Source organism: Urocitellus parryii, chromosome 1 (assembly GCF_045843805.1).
Source record: "Urocitellus parryii isolate mUroPar1 chromosome 1, mUroPar1.hap1, whole genome shotgun sequence".
NCBI lineage: Eukaryota > Metazoa > Chordata > Mammalia > Rodentia > Sciuridae > Urocitellus > Urocitellus parryii.
The window spans coordinates 84,579,255-84,594,170 of record NC_135531.1 but is presented as its reverse complement, the minus strand read 5'-3'; the positions used below and the strand labels follow the sequence as shown (position 1 = coordinate 84,594,170).

Here is a 14,916-nt window from a genome sequence, read left to right as displayed (position 1 = left end):
AGAAATATCAGAGTCTTTCAGAATAAAATGAAAGGACACTAGAGGGTAAATCAACTGAAGTTACCACTATCTCACATGATACACAAAGATTATTCAAAATGGATTAAATGCATAGATGTATGAGTGTACCAAAAATGCCAAGTACCAAAGAGATGAAAATTTGCATGATTTTGGATTAGTCAAGAGTTTCTTAGATATGATAACAAAATCACATGAAAGTGAAAGAAAATTTAGAATTCGGTTGAATCAAAATTTATTATCATTTATAACTTAAGAGAAAAAACATAACCAATCAAAATGCAGGCAGAGTATTTGAAAAGATTTTTTTTTTTTGAGAACCAATGACCTTTTATAGTTAGAACACAGAGTCAAGCAACAGCTAAATTGGAAGAAGCACCAGATGTCTTCAGGGACAAAGAATCTTCCTTGCTTCCCCCAACAACAGCCAGAGGGAGTCTCTAGACAACTTGGCAAGTATTAAAGCAACATTTTGTAGATCAAGATCACACATGGTAGGAGGCTCCCATGCTCAGTTCACAAGCCCCAAGTAATCATCCATCAGGGAGCCAATGGCAAAAATGTCATTCTTGTCCACGCGGGTCCCCACAATCTTCAAGCAGATGTCATCCTCCTGCTGAATCACAATGTCCTCATCCATTGTCTTGTAACATGGTGGGTTAGAATTAGGATCAAATTCCATCTCTGATGGGATGGAATGTCGAGAAATGAAGCAAGACATGGGCCCAATTTCTGTGAAGAGTCCAACCTTATTGACCTGAGTGACCACAGCATCCACAACCTCGCCTTTAAAAGGCCGGAAAACAATGGCCTTGTACTTAACTTGGTAAAGAACAAAGCCCCGGCCTGGCTGGATTACACCAGCACCAATATTGTCAATGGTGGTGACAGCAATTACAAAGCCATACTTTCCGGTGCAGGTTCCCTCCACCTCGGTGAAAAGCTTCTGCTTCACGGTATTGAGCAAGTTGGGGCCGAGCAGGATCTCATGCTCCAGGAAGATGTGGTAGAACATCTTTGCGGAGGAGGTTGGACTCTGAAAAGATTTTTTTTTATCAAAAAGGATATGTAAATGGAGCATGCTGTTCAATAAATTTGAAAACACAGTCATCATCATAAATCATAGTACTATGATTTGATGTTCCTCCAAATTCTTATTGCATCTTAATCCTTTATTAATGCATTTTCTGATTCCAATAACACAATACCACAAACTTGATGAGTTATAAAGAAAAGAGGTTAATTTGGGGTCAGAGTTCAAGAGTCCCAAGGTTGATGGGTTATACTGGTGAAGGCATGCCTGCTGGAAGAGTTCATATATGGTGTAGCACATCACAAGGTAAAAGAGATCACATATGTGCTTTCTGGTCTCTCTCTTTCTTCTTATAAAGTCACCAGTAGTTTGATCATAGGCACTCCACCCAGATAAATATATTTAATCCTACTCACCTCCCAAAGGCCCTATCTCTAAAGGTCAAATTAAATTTTCATGTTCTTGATATAGCAATGGGACAAACTGCTACAGCATACCTGAGGCTCTGGGATCCAGCACTGCAAAAAAAGCTTTCATCCTCTTAATACCTTATAATGGGGATTAAATTTCTTCTTTCTTTTTTTTTTCTTTCTTTCTCCTTGGTACTATTATTTAACCTGGGGGTGCTTTACCACTGAGCTCCATCCCCAGTCCTTTTTTATTTTTTATTTTGAGACAGAGTCTCTTTGTTTCTGAAGATCTCACTACATTGCTAAGGCTTGCCTTGAACTTGCAATCCTCCCTCCTCAACCTCCTAAATTGCTGGAATTACAGGCATACTTCACCACACCCAGCAAACACACACTAATTCTTTTAAGACACATTCAAACTATATCTAAGTCAAATACTCCCCAAAGCAAAATTATTGAGAGATGTGACCTTCAGTCATGAATAGGTTAATGTTTTTATAAGTTGGATGGAAGGAGTTAAACAAGTCCCTTTTTTGGCCCTTACATTCTTTCTGCCAGGTGAGAATGTTGTGCCCAGTTCCCATCTTGAAATCAGAAACTAAGACATTGAACTTTCTGGTACTTTTATCTTGAATTTCCCAGTCTCCATAACTGTGAGAAATAAATTTCCATTATTTTTAAATTACTAAATTACTCAGTCTCAGATATTTTATTATAGTAGCAACCTTGGACTAAGACAATTAAGTAAAGGCCAATCAAAGCAACAAATACTAAGATGGCTATAATAAAGCAGACAATAACAAGAACTAGCAATGATATGGAGAAATTAGAACACTGAATCATTTCAAATGGGAATATAAAATGGTAAAGCTATTTTGGAAGTCAATTTTGGAGATCTTGAAAATTTTAAACATAAAAATAACACATCACCCAGCAATTCTAGTACTAGGTAAATACTCAAGAAAACTGAAAATCTGTGCCTACACAAAAATGTTTATGCAATGTTCAAAGGCAGCATTATTAATAATAGTCCCAAAGTAAAAATAACTTAAATGTCTGTCAATTAATGAATAGATAAATAAAATGTGGTATACCAATACAATGAAATATTATTCCCTGAAAAACAGGAATGGAGTACTAATACATGCTACAACATGGATGAACCCTGAAATCACCAAGATAAGTGAAAGGAGCTAGACATAGTAGGCCATATATTCAACATGATTTATTCAATATATGACTCAACGTTCAGGTGATTCAATTTAAGAAATGTCCAGAATAGGAAAATACACAAATACAAGAAAATCCATGGATATACATATCCAATATACACAGATTCTTGGTTTGCAGGTATGCAGGAAGTTGAGACTGGAGTGTGACTCATAGTGACTACAGGATTTCTTTTGGTTTTTAATTTTTTATTTTTGGGGTTTTTTTATTCCTAACAGATATAAATTTTTTTATCAGATGCCATGTGATGTTTAGACACATGTTCACATGTGAAATATTAAAATCAGGGTGAAACTATTTCTTCAAACATTTATCATTTCTTCATGGCAACAACAGTCAAAATTCTTGCTTCTAGCTTTTAAAATAAAATAGTGGTCATGGTCCACAACCTTGTGAATATAATTAAAATTGTTGAGTTGTACATTTTAAGTGCATAAATGAAAAAACAACAAATTATAGATAAATGTTAATAGTTGGTTTAAAATTAAAAGGAGAACCTGCTAGATTCACAGTAAATAGACTTACAGAATTGGTTCTGACTCATTTAAGTAGCTTCCTAAAATATCTATGAAACACTATGAGAATTCTCTTTCAATTAAAGTCTTACAAGTTTGTCCAATAACAACTAGCACAATAGTTCCTGAGAAACCAGACCTTAAAAACATAAAAAGTCATTTATTTAAATTAAATAAATTAAATGTCATATAACTACTAAAAAAAACAGGTCCTTGAAATGCTTTAATAGTGTGTTATCACTCACATATATAAACTAGTAAAAAAACAATCATGCAGATTTCTCTTTCTGCTCCTACACCAACAGACACGTGGTCATTTTTAAGCTTCTAAGTTTATGTATGCACACAATGGGCTAACAGAGTCTGAGCTGATCCAGATGTATCAATATATAGTCTAGAGGATTTCTTCATCTTCAACCCCAGAAAGGAAAGAAAAACACAGTTGACATATAGACTTTCATTTATTTCTGTCCAGAGAGATTTGTGGCCATCATTTCTAAGGGAGTTTGGAAAGAAGAGTGACATCCTGACAGTCTCCTTATCTCTTTTTGAGAAGACACAACAGGCTGGGGCTTTCTGAATGCAAGTCTTAGAATCTTGAAGATTACTGAGGAAAAATGTTGGAAATTACTTAACTATGAACAATATGGAATAACCACCTATGATCAATTATATCTTATAGAAAAAGAATTTTTCAACACACGTTATTTTTTAGATGTTACAATAGTTAGTATCCAACTAGATGGAATCCTTCTTTGCTGAGACACATTAATTTTTATGGCACCTTTCAAAATCAAGTAATCACAAAGCAAAGAAAGAAAGGGAAAGACAGGACAAATAATAGGGCACTTATGTTATATTTTACTTTGCATAGATTTATTTGTGTAATATTTTGGTTATATTTCTTATTAAATTTTAATTTCATTGTGAGTAGATAACATGCTATCTTAAATATACTTTGGACATAAGTATGAAGATAAGCATTCAGTAATTACTCATTAAAAGAATACATGAGCAAAAGAATTTTATTCATTGGTGTTAGTAAGAAAATCTAAGCTCTTGATGACCTAAAAGAGTTTCCATATCTTTATTATTAATACATTATTCTCCAATATTTTAAATTTGCCATGCAGAACTTAATATGATTGGCATAAATTAGTTGTCTTATGAAAATTTCATTATACATTTTCTAAAATATACATATTAGGTTTTATAGAATAGTGATTTCTACTATAGAATTTGATTCTCAAAAGTACTTAAAACCATATTTAAAAGTGCATACTATTACCCAACAGCTTTAAACACTTTCACAATGTTTAGGGACTTATCCAAGATATGAATCCAGGACTCCTGTGTTAGAGATGGGCAGGTCTTCTCTTCTTCCATACTAATAGAGTCATTTCAGACCACACAGATGTCCAGCTAGATATGAAATTTTCTAGCTAATATGTTCTGTATTACTTCCAGTTTGTATATTGAAACTTAATCATCATAGTGATAGTATTAAGAGTTAGGGTTTTGTCAGGCGCTGTGGTGCACCCCTACAATCCCAGTGGCTCAGGAGGCTGAGACAGGAGGATCATGAGTTCAAAGCTAGTTTCAGCCAAAGTCAAGCACTTCGAAATTCAGTGAGACCCTGTCTCTAAATAAAATACAAAATAGGGCTGGGAGTGTGGCTCAGTGCTGGAGTCCCTGAGTTCAATCCTGAGTACATCCCCACCCCCACAAAAAATGTTTCATCAATAAATGGGCAAATAAACAAAACAGACCTTTCTCAAAAGAAGAAATGCTTATGGCCAACAAACACATGAAAAAATGTTCAACATCCCTAGCAATCAGGAAAATGCAAATGAAGACTACACTGAATTTTTATCTCACCCAGTTAAACTGTAAACCTCAAGAATACAAATACCAATAAATTCTAGAGAGGACTCAAGGGGAAAAAAAGGTACATTCATGATTTGTGGGTGGTATTGGAAATTAGTACAACTTCTGTGGAAAGCAGTATGGAGATTCCTCAAAAGAACAGGAATGGACCCACCATTTATCCCACCTATACTATTCCTTTATATTTATACAGAAGAACTAAAATCAGCATATAATAGTGATACATGCAAACCAATATTTATGCCTGCACAATTAAAAATCGGCAAGTTATGGAACCTGTCTTGGTGTCCCTAAATAGATGAATTGATAAAGAAAATGTGGTATATATATACACAATAGAGTTTTACTTAGCCATAAAGAATACTGAAATTATGAAATTTCCTGGTAAATGAATGCAACTAGCAAACATCATAGTGTGTGAAAAAAGCCAGTCTCAGATAGTCAAGGGGAAAATATTTTTCTCATATGTGGAAACATGCAGTTCAAGAGAAATAAAGTTTTTTTTTTTTAAGTGAGTGAGGGTCTCATGAAAATAGGAAGAAGAATAGTGAATCAGAGGAAGGGGGTCAAAGGTGAAGAAGGAAGGATGGGAAAGTGGAGGAGCGGTGGAATGAAATTGACTAAATTATGCTATATGAAAGCGTTTTGAATGAGTTATGAAGAAGGTGGTTTCATAATGTGAAACATAGTTCACTTCTAAACTAATGTTCTGTTCCTCTTGCTGTAAATTGAAACAACAATGAGTCTTCAACCTACCTCTGAATATGTAGATCAACATCTGGATGGTAAACTTGTGGATTGCAGAATAAGAAAATGGAAAAATCCAGGCCCAGAATGAGCAAGCAGAGTATAGCCACCTTGCAGCATTAAGATTCACCTGGGGGCTGCCTTGTGAGGAATAGTTTACTGTGTTCTATAAGCAGCTGGAATTGGGGATAGCTTTGCTAAGAAGTTTTCCCTTCCTATGATTAAAAATATTCTTTATCGTAGAAATTAGAGACAAAATTCCTTGGGCTTTCTTAAAGCTAGGTTTCAGACAAGGTACCTAACTATGCAAATTAGACACAGTAAGACAAGACCTCAATTCAGAAGGTTGTGACACAAAGAAGCAGTCTGCATAGTCTATTCTGATGAGTAATGTGTGTGGATTTCTAAATATCTGATAAACTCGTTAAATGTGTTCCCAGGCAGTCATTTATTAGAGTTTTGAATTTGATTAATTTTATAACTTGGGTGGTTTATAATAATTTTATTCACACTAGAAATCAGATTCATTGTATCATAAGACATTGGGAAATGAAACACAAATATTCCTAATGTTGTGACAGTTTAAAATTTTAATTTAATGGATAATAAGATTTTGTTTCACTAGGGCATGTGTATGTTTGGTTAAAAAATATAAGAAAGTAAAATAAAACCCAAACTTAGAAAATATCAATGGAACACTTATACATTTAATTAAAATAATAAAATGCTGAAGTAAGTAAGTATCTAATGGAAAAAATCAGTAGAGCCACCAAGAGCTAAGCTGTATTTCATGCTTGAGGAATTCTGCTAAAGAAGATGCCTCTGTTTAGAAATTCCTAATTACAGAAAGTTGACTTTCAGCTTTCAACTTTGAAAGCCTCATAAACAGATTACCATGGAAGACATTGTATATGAGATGTCAAATAGAACTGATATATTTTAGAAAACAAAGGAAGTAGGTTTTTTATCATGCATTTTTATCATATCAGAAGAAAATATGCAACTTCCACAGGGAACACCGTTTCTTCAAATGTAAACTATTCCACCTATTTTTATAATTCATCTTTATAGTCTAAGATTTGAAATTTTGTGTTTTACTTTTAAAATAATAGAAGGAACTCATAGTACTACATTGAGAATTTTAAAGTCTAATGCTTCAGATGTGTTTTATGTAAAATAATTTTTATTTATAATTCAGAAGAACAGAGAACAAGTTTGTATCGCAGATAAAAATATGAATGACCAATGTTCAATAATGTAGAATAAAATAAAAGAAACTTACTATGACATTGAATGTGATTACTTTTCTGATGAATCAATATATGTGTGTGTATAGATGTACTGAGATATTATATAATCATATCAGTTAAAGATACATTTACTTTGTTTTCTTCAACATGTCTTAAATAGCAACAAAAGTTTTCCAAGGTGCAACATTAGAGATGGATTCTAGAGTTTGACTTAACTGAAATTTTATCCTGAAAATAAAGAAGAGCTTCTGTAACAGGAAAGCAATTAAAGAAAAAAAAAAGCTTAATGGCTTTAACAGTGAATGTACTTTTTAATACAAACGATAAAACTCTTTTTTAAAAAGGAATGGAAATATTTAAGATTATTTTCCCCAATTAGAATCCATCAGAGGAATAAAAATGCTCACATCTGTACTTGTGTGTTTTGGGAGAGCATTTTGTATCTCTTCTCAGCTCCTTTGTATCTTCATAATGGATAGAAGAAAAAGCTAAGAGGACTAACATAATTTCTCTTCAGTGTGTTCATGTGTGTGACTTCATTTTTGCCAAAGTCCATAAAAGAAGACACATAATGCTTTCCAAGTCAAAAGTATGTGCATTGGATTAAGTGCCAAGAGAAACCACATCATCTAACATTTATATTGAATGTTTACCATGTATCAGAATTGCTCTAACTGGCTTACATGAGTGAGATACTGAAATATTATTTTCCTCTTTTTACTTTTTTACACTTTTTTTTGTGCTATAAAAGCAGTTTTCCTCTACTCATTCTTAAGACTTTCTCCCAACAATCTTGATTTTTATACATGAAGTATAGAAACCGTGGAATCAGAGAAAGTTTACCTCTCTCTTTCCCTTCCCCACCTCCCACCTACTTTCTCTCAATTTCTCCAGACCCCTTCCCTTGTTTGACAGAAGAAACAATGCCCTTAGATATGAATAAATCATGAGTATGCCCCAGGATTGCTAAACTATTTAAGGAAAGAAAGCCTCCAAAGACAGATATAGGGATGCTTCACAAAAGCAAAAACACATAATAGTAATTATTAAGAAATTAGAGAAATATATATAATTATACCATGAGCTATCTTAGTGTTTTTAGTTAATTACAAATGAAGAGTTAATCAAAAGAGTGGTCCATTATCAACATAAACAATGGAGGTAGTTATAATACAGTGTGATCTCATGCCACTGGAGATTTCTTTTACTAAATGAGCTGTGAATGGAAGAATTCAGGTTTCACAGACGATTATTAAGAACCTTTTCTTTGCCATAGCATGGTTTTCCAATTAAGATGTCAAAAGTTAACTAACTGACAATTCTATGACGTAGTAATCATTTTGATACTAAATTGATTCTAACAGGAATCTTCATTCATATAACCTCCCGTAATAAATGAAAAGAAAAATAAAGTAGTAAGGCAGCAATAGAAGAAATGTGTCTATTTGTTTCCAAAAATAGAGAAAAATTAGCTTTCTAATTTTTACTATGAAACTGCAAGTTTGGCTCTAATCTTTAATTATTAGTCCTTCTACTTCTTTAGCTCACAGCTTATAGATACTCTCCTACCTTACTGATTTTTTTGTCAACCTCCAACTTTATCTTCATATTTAGTTACAATCTCCACTAGGTTGATAAAGATCATTCCATGCATATTCACACACTTATCCTCACTTACATATGGATTTGGGGGGGGGGGCTTATTTTTTCCTATGATCTCAGAGTGAGAAAAATACTTCTGTTGTCACTTTTCTAGTGACATTCATTATGATATTCTCTAATTCTTAAGAAAAAAAGAAATACTAGTGCCAAATATCTCTTTCCTAGAATTTTTAGTGGCAATTCTTTCTCGTTTTCCTCTAGTTCAGGTAGAAAAAAAAAAAAAAATATATATATATATATATATATATATATATATATATACACACAATACCAGCTATATCAAAACATACAATACACAAAGGCCACTACTATCATTTCTTATGATATCCTACATTTGTCTTTCAGCCTGTTTCCTTTTCCTGGAGAATTGCATGACAGTGTGACTGCTGATGACATTCTCCTCTGGAATCTTGCCTTTTCCTTCATAAGAATTCTTATTTCTCCTAGCATCTTTCAGTACCATCTTTTTAACCACATTTTCTTTAAAAATATTCATTTCTTTTAACATAGACTTTCTAGGAATACTCATTTCTTTATTAAAAAAAATTAGAGTTGATGTGATCTCTAGCATGAACTCCTCACCCCTCTTTCAATCCCTACTGCCAGAACCCTTGCTCTCAGAGCTCCTCCAATGCTCAGCCCACAGGTTCCTTCTGGAATCCTCTTGCCTTGGTAATCTTTCTCATATAGGGTAGCACCTGACTCAGCACCATTTTTCGATTTCGCTGCTGCTTGTACAGTAAACCCTTTCTAGTTTCATTTATTGTGATTTTTAAAAAGCACAAATCTGTCTACTGCATTACACATTATAAATGCCTTAGAAAACTTCTGTATATGATTTAACTGTAAGTCTATTTTGTCTCATATTAATAACGTCAAAAAACTGAAGTAGTACAATTCCATCTAGGTTTTCAATTGCCCTTAAAAAAATCAAGAAAATCATAAAAACTGAGAAAACAAATGATTAGTCTTTGTTCAAGTTTATTTGACACATTAAAAAAAATGGGATTTCTTATCCCCCTTGTCTCTGAGAAGAAAAACAAAAATCTCTTGATGAAAGCTTAAAATGTTAACCAAAAAGAGGAAAGAAAATAGCTTATTTCATTTCTTTGTGTAAAACTAATAGCTTTAGTTTCATGAGAAAGCTGCCATTTTTCTAGCAAGTAAAAGATGCCCTATACTATGAAGGGTTGCCATTTAAAGAACAACCAGGAAGCAATTCAATGAAGGGGAATTGTTAAGGATAGGTTTCTTGCTGTATTCCAATCATGTTCTTTTCAAAACCTGGCTTTATGGATTTTAAAGAAATCCTGAGGGGGCACTCTTTTCCTTTTGTCCCACTGAAATATCATCATTAAACTACTCTAAAAATGGTTTCTGATATGATTCCGCTTTCCAGCTGAGGCAACGTTTTCTATAAGTAATAACAAAACAGCTGAACTGAGTAAAAGCAAACTGGGCAGATAGGAATATCAATCCTGATGGGACCAAAGGGAGCCCTGTGTTAACTTCTGAAGTACCTGAACTTTTCTGAACCAGTTGGTTTTGACTGAAATTGGAAATGCTCTTTTACTTTTGAATCCCTGCCAGAGGGGGCTGCTATGGTAGACTTCTCTAACTATTTTTCTTCTTTTTCACAGGAATTCAAGACAGGAGATGTCAATGTGTGTGCTTAAGCGTAAAAGTGATCATTTTTTAACCACTGGTGGGAAAGTAGTTCGCCAGTGGGGAGCTAAGTGTTGAAATCTGGCATTAATCCAGCAGAGTTGGACCAATAGATCACAGATAACTATATAGTATATGCTGGTGAGTTCTCTTGCTTAAAATGAAAAGGAAAAAAAAAAGGAAAGAAAAAAAATGGAGAGTATTGAGAAGTGAGACAGGAGATTTTTCAAAAGGTGCACTACACTGCTCTATTGACTTAAGCCAGCCACAAGGAAATTTAAAAACAATTTAGAAAATGGAGTGCAACTACCACTACGAAGATCACTCTTCATAACGTAGGTGGATGGGGAATATTCCAGTATGAAATATTGCCTGGCATGTGTGTTTACCTTACGGCTTTAGCAGATACTGAATCGCATTCTAGAAGTTTGGTGAATTTAAGCCAAGCAGGCTGTTTATGTCACCCAGAAGCAATGCTGACAACCCTCGAAGTGGAAGTGGAAGTAAGGAGTCAAGTGCCTATCTCTGGAGGGGAAATTAATAAAAATAGAAATCGAGACCTTCCACCAGGATCAGGGCGAGCTGTGTTTCAAAGTAAGGGGTTGTTAAAAGCTCCAGCTGCCTTGCTTTCCACATCAGCTTGCAAATGTGAGCCCTTTGCTACTGAAAATGATCATCAAAATATGGATTTGAAGAAATATTTTCAAATAAGAGATCAGAAAGTGGTTCTGACCAATTTTTCTCCTCTTTTAAATCATAACTAAATAATCATGAGTGAAAGTAGAATTTAAAACATAAAACATTTGAATTTTGAGTAAATGTTACCCTAAAATAAATTCCTTAAAGTTAATTTTTAACTAAAATAGGTAGAAAATATAAAGATAATATTATTGTATATAAAGTATATGCTGCCCATAGGTCTTAAGTAGAATCGAGGATTCAAAATTATAACTTCTCAATTTTCATATGACAGGTACCAGCTATTTTTTCCTTTCCATTTTCCTTAAGATGAAGTCAGTATATTTATTGTAAACATTGTTTCTCTTAACTTTTTCCCATAGTGTTTTGATATATGCCATCTCAAGTATTACTTTATTTATTTGGTATGTTTGGTGACCACTGTGCATTATACTGAGTTCTGAAGTAAAATGGTAATAGCTAGATTATTGGTCCTGATTCTTGAAAAACTAAAAATCAAATCCATGGACACTCATAAAAGGATATACAACTTAATAAAACTAAGTAGAAGCCATTTAGTTTTCAGAAATCTTGACCATGAAGCCCACAGGCAATAAAGATGGTATTTGGGGATAGTCACAGGTATTTTCTGCTCTCTTACTTAGGCTTTGAATAAAGAATTTAAGTTATTGAACTCATAATTTTCTTGGGTCTTTAAAGCACCCAGCCACCTCCATTATGTTCCTTATTTATGCTTATATTTCTATGTAAATTACTCCTTGTTTACCTAAAACTTTCCTCTTAAACATTTAATTACATGTGACCATGTGTTATCATTCAAATAACTGTTTTGCAACCTCATAACATGAGATACCTGTACTAACTGGCTCATGTATGCCTTTAAAACTAACTAGATCAGAGACCCACCTACAGAATCACATCCTATTTTCAAAACTGTTTCTGTTTTTATCATCTCCACAAAAGCTATTCTCAAACTCAATAGTTTGAAAGAACATCTGCTTGAACATCTCTTATTTGGTGGGTTGACTTGGCTCCACTGGCCTGCTATGAAGCTGCAGTCACAAGGCAGCGAAGACTCCAATGGCTAGGCTAGTTTAGGAGGGTCTTCTTCCTGTCTGCGGCCTCTCAGAGCTTCTGCTATCAACACAGCTTCTTTCAGAAGACCAGCCTGATTTCGTTCTTGGTAACTTATGATAGAGAATCTTCTAAGAACAAAGAAATGGACACTGCCAAGCCTTTTAAAGGCACAGCTGGCAGACCATCCCTCATGCTATCTGCTTATAGAGATGATAGTGCATCCACAGAGGAATACATGCCAGGAGATGGACTTCTGTGGTGGTCATTTTTGGAGACTAGGTACCACAGGTACCTTGAAATTTCAGTCAGTAGTTTCCTGGTTAAAAAAATGTTTATTTTCAGTCTGTTATTCAGAAGCCCACTTTTAATGATTAGTATTTGAATAACAACTGAACTGTAGGCTATTTTACTGTGCCATTCATGATAGTTGTGCCTATTATGTATACTTTGACATTTATTCATGAAATCAGAATTGACAGATAATAAGAGAGATGTCTAATTATGTGCTTTTGATCTGAGTAGTTGGACATGAAAGCCCTATGCAGACTATTTTTATGTTGTGGGAGATATGAGACAGTACATGCTATGAGTAAGATAAAATTGACAAATGTAATAAGTTTGTTAGATGCATTATGGTGTAAAATTTACTTTTAATAATAATGACTGCCATTTTAAGTGTTAGTATTTAATTCTACAATATCAGAACATAGAATATAAAAAATACTATGGTAATAAGCATATTACCATGGTATTCCTATCTGAATATGATCATCAAAAATTGATGATTTTAATACCTGTGTGTTTTTATGTCACATTCTTACATATGACCCATAGAGCTACATTGGGATCTTTAATCACCTTAACTCTAAATATTTCAAAATTTGAGATTTTTCATTTAATATACCCAATTTTTACTTTAGAATCACTATGGCTTTCTATTTCTACATTATTTGGCTCTAGCTATATTTTTTGACTTACTAGAAGTTGCATTTCTAAAACATTAAGTATATATCTATCCATTCATACTTTCTTCTGAGGTTCCTAGCACATTCACATCATCAGGTGGTCTCTCCTGGAAGTAAAAATTAAATGTGGAGTTTTGAATTACTTTTTATTTCTCTTTAAGAAAAAAAAATACTAACTCAATTAGGAGAAGTAGAATTTAGCCAAATAACATTCTATCTTTAGCAAAATAATATATTTAGCTGGTGACCAAAGACCTCAAACACTAAGAAGTATATATTTCAACATGGAAATATATTATATATATAAATATATTTTATGTATATATATATATATATATACATACTAGATATATACTAGAAAATAATTTTACATATTCCCCAATAATGTCCTACTTTCTTTTTCTCCCCTCATCATTCTTTTATATTTTTTTCCTTTTTTTTTTTTTTGTATGCTTACTCAGATTCTCAGGACTTAGCTTTTTCAAAGGTGCTACTTCTACTTCTTCCTTCCATATTGTTTGTTTCTATCCTTCATGTCCTAAGTGAATAAAACAGAAAACACTGTGAAGCAGATGATATAAGAATGTTAAAACTTTCTGTTGCAGTATCTAAGTAACAACACATATGAACACATGTTTAGACCAAATATCCCCAAGTCAACTTATTAGTAACATTACATATCAAATTGTATTTAAAGGAGAAATTCCACATTCATCAAAAACCATTCTGGTATTCAGACATTTAACCTAACAGAGATCTCACACCTATAAACATAGACTTAAGTTTTCACTCAAAAATTTTTTTCTTGTTGTTTCATAATGTAATGAAACAGCAGAGTAAATCCATTCTAACTCATTCTATACGATTCTCACCTCTCTGGGTCCATGTTGCCATTTAGGCATGTCAACGATCCTACTTTTCTAAATTATATTATTTTTAAATGAACTATATCATTTCTAGGTGGTATCTAGTATTTACATTACCACACTGAGGAATTACTTTCACTGGGGTACCAGCTGTTTCAAATGTTCTTATTAGCAAATAAATACTTATTTATTAGTTTATTTTTATCACAAAATTTTCCAGTGTAGAGCTGATTTTCCTTTTGCATGTAGATTTTCTTTTACCCCACCTTAGAAAATTCTATTTGCAAATTAATTTTATCAGTGCATTGTTAATATTAGGTTCAAAATTGAGCTTTGGTGTTTCAGTTAAATATTTTGGGTGAAGACATAATACAAAGGCAAAACAATTTTTCCCATAAATTAAAAATAGTTTTGGTTTTGGAAAATAATTAAAGTGGGTATTCAAAATACATAAGATGGCCACAAAAATCATAGGCTCATAATTCTTGCAGCCAAGGAGAAAAGACGAAGAAAATAAATTGAGTAACTTTCGAAGAGAATAATTTAAAGGCCTGATAATACAAAATAGCCACAATCATTTTCTAAACATGAATAGACAAACATCACAGCCAGGGATTATAGTCAGGACTGCATTCTTCTAGAATCCACAGAGAGGTAATACAAGGGTGATAATGAATTCTTGTATCAAAAAAATCTACTCCCTGCAGTTTCTCTACATGAGAAGGGTCACACAAACAAAGACTAGTTTTGAAAGAAAAAAGAAAAAGTGAAATGTTCTCAACTCACTAAAGCAATTTATTTATTTATTTGTTTATTTATTTGGTAAATAGCTGAAATCTATTTTATTTAAAGTATTTTCACCAAATTTAACTGTTTTATAAGCATTTATTTT

General features: G+C 33.1%; 1 pseudogene; it reads right to left on the bottom strand.

The window, feature by feature from the left end:
* Window positions 1-344: 344 nt before the first annotated feature.
* On the bottom strand, window positions 345-1,033 carry LOC113187300 (DNA-directed RNA polymerase II subunit RPB7 pseudogene; annotated as a pseudogene).
* Between the last annotated feature and the right edge of the window lie 13,883 nt (window positions 1,034-14,916).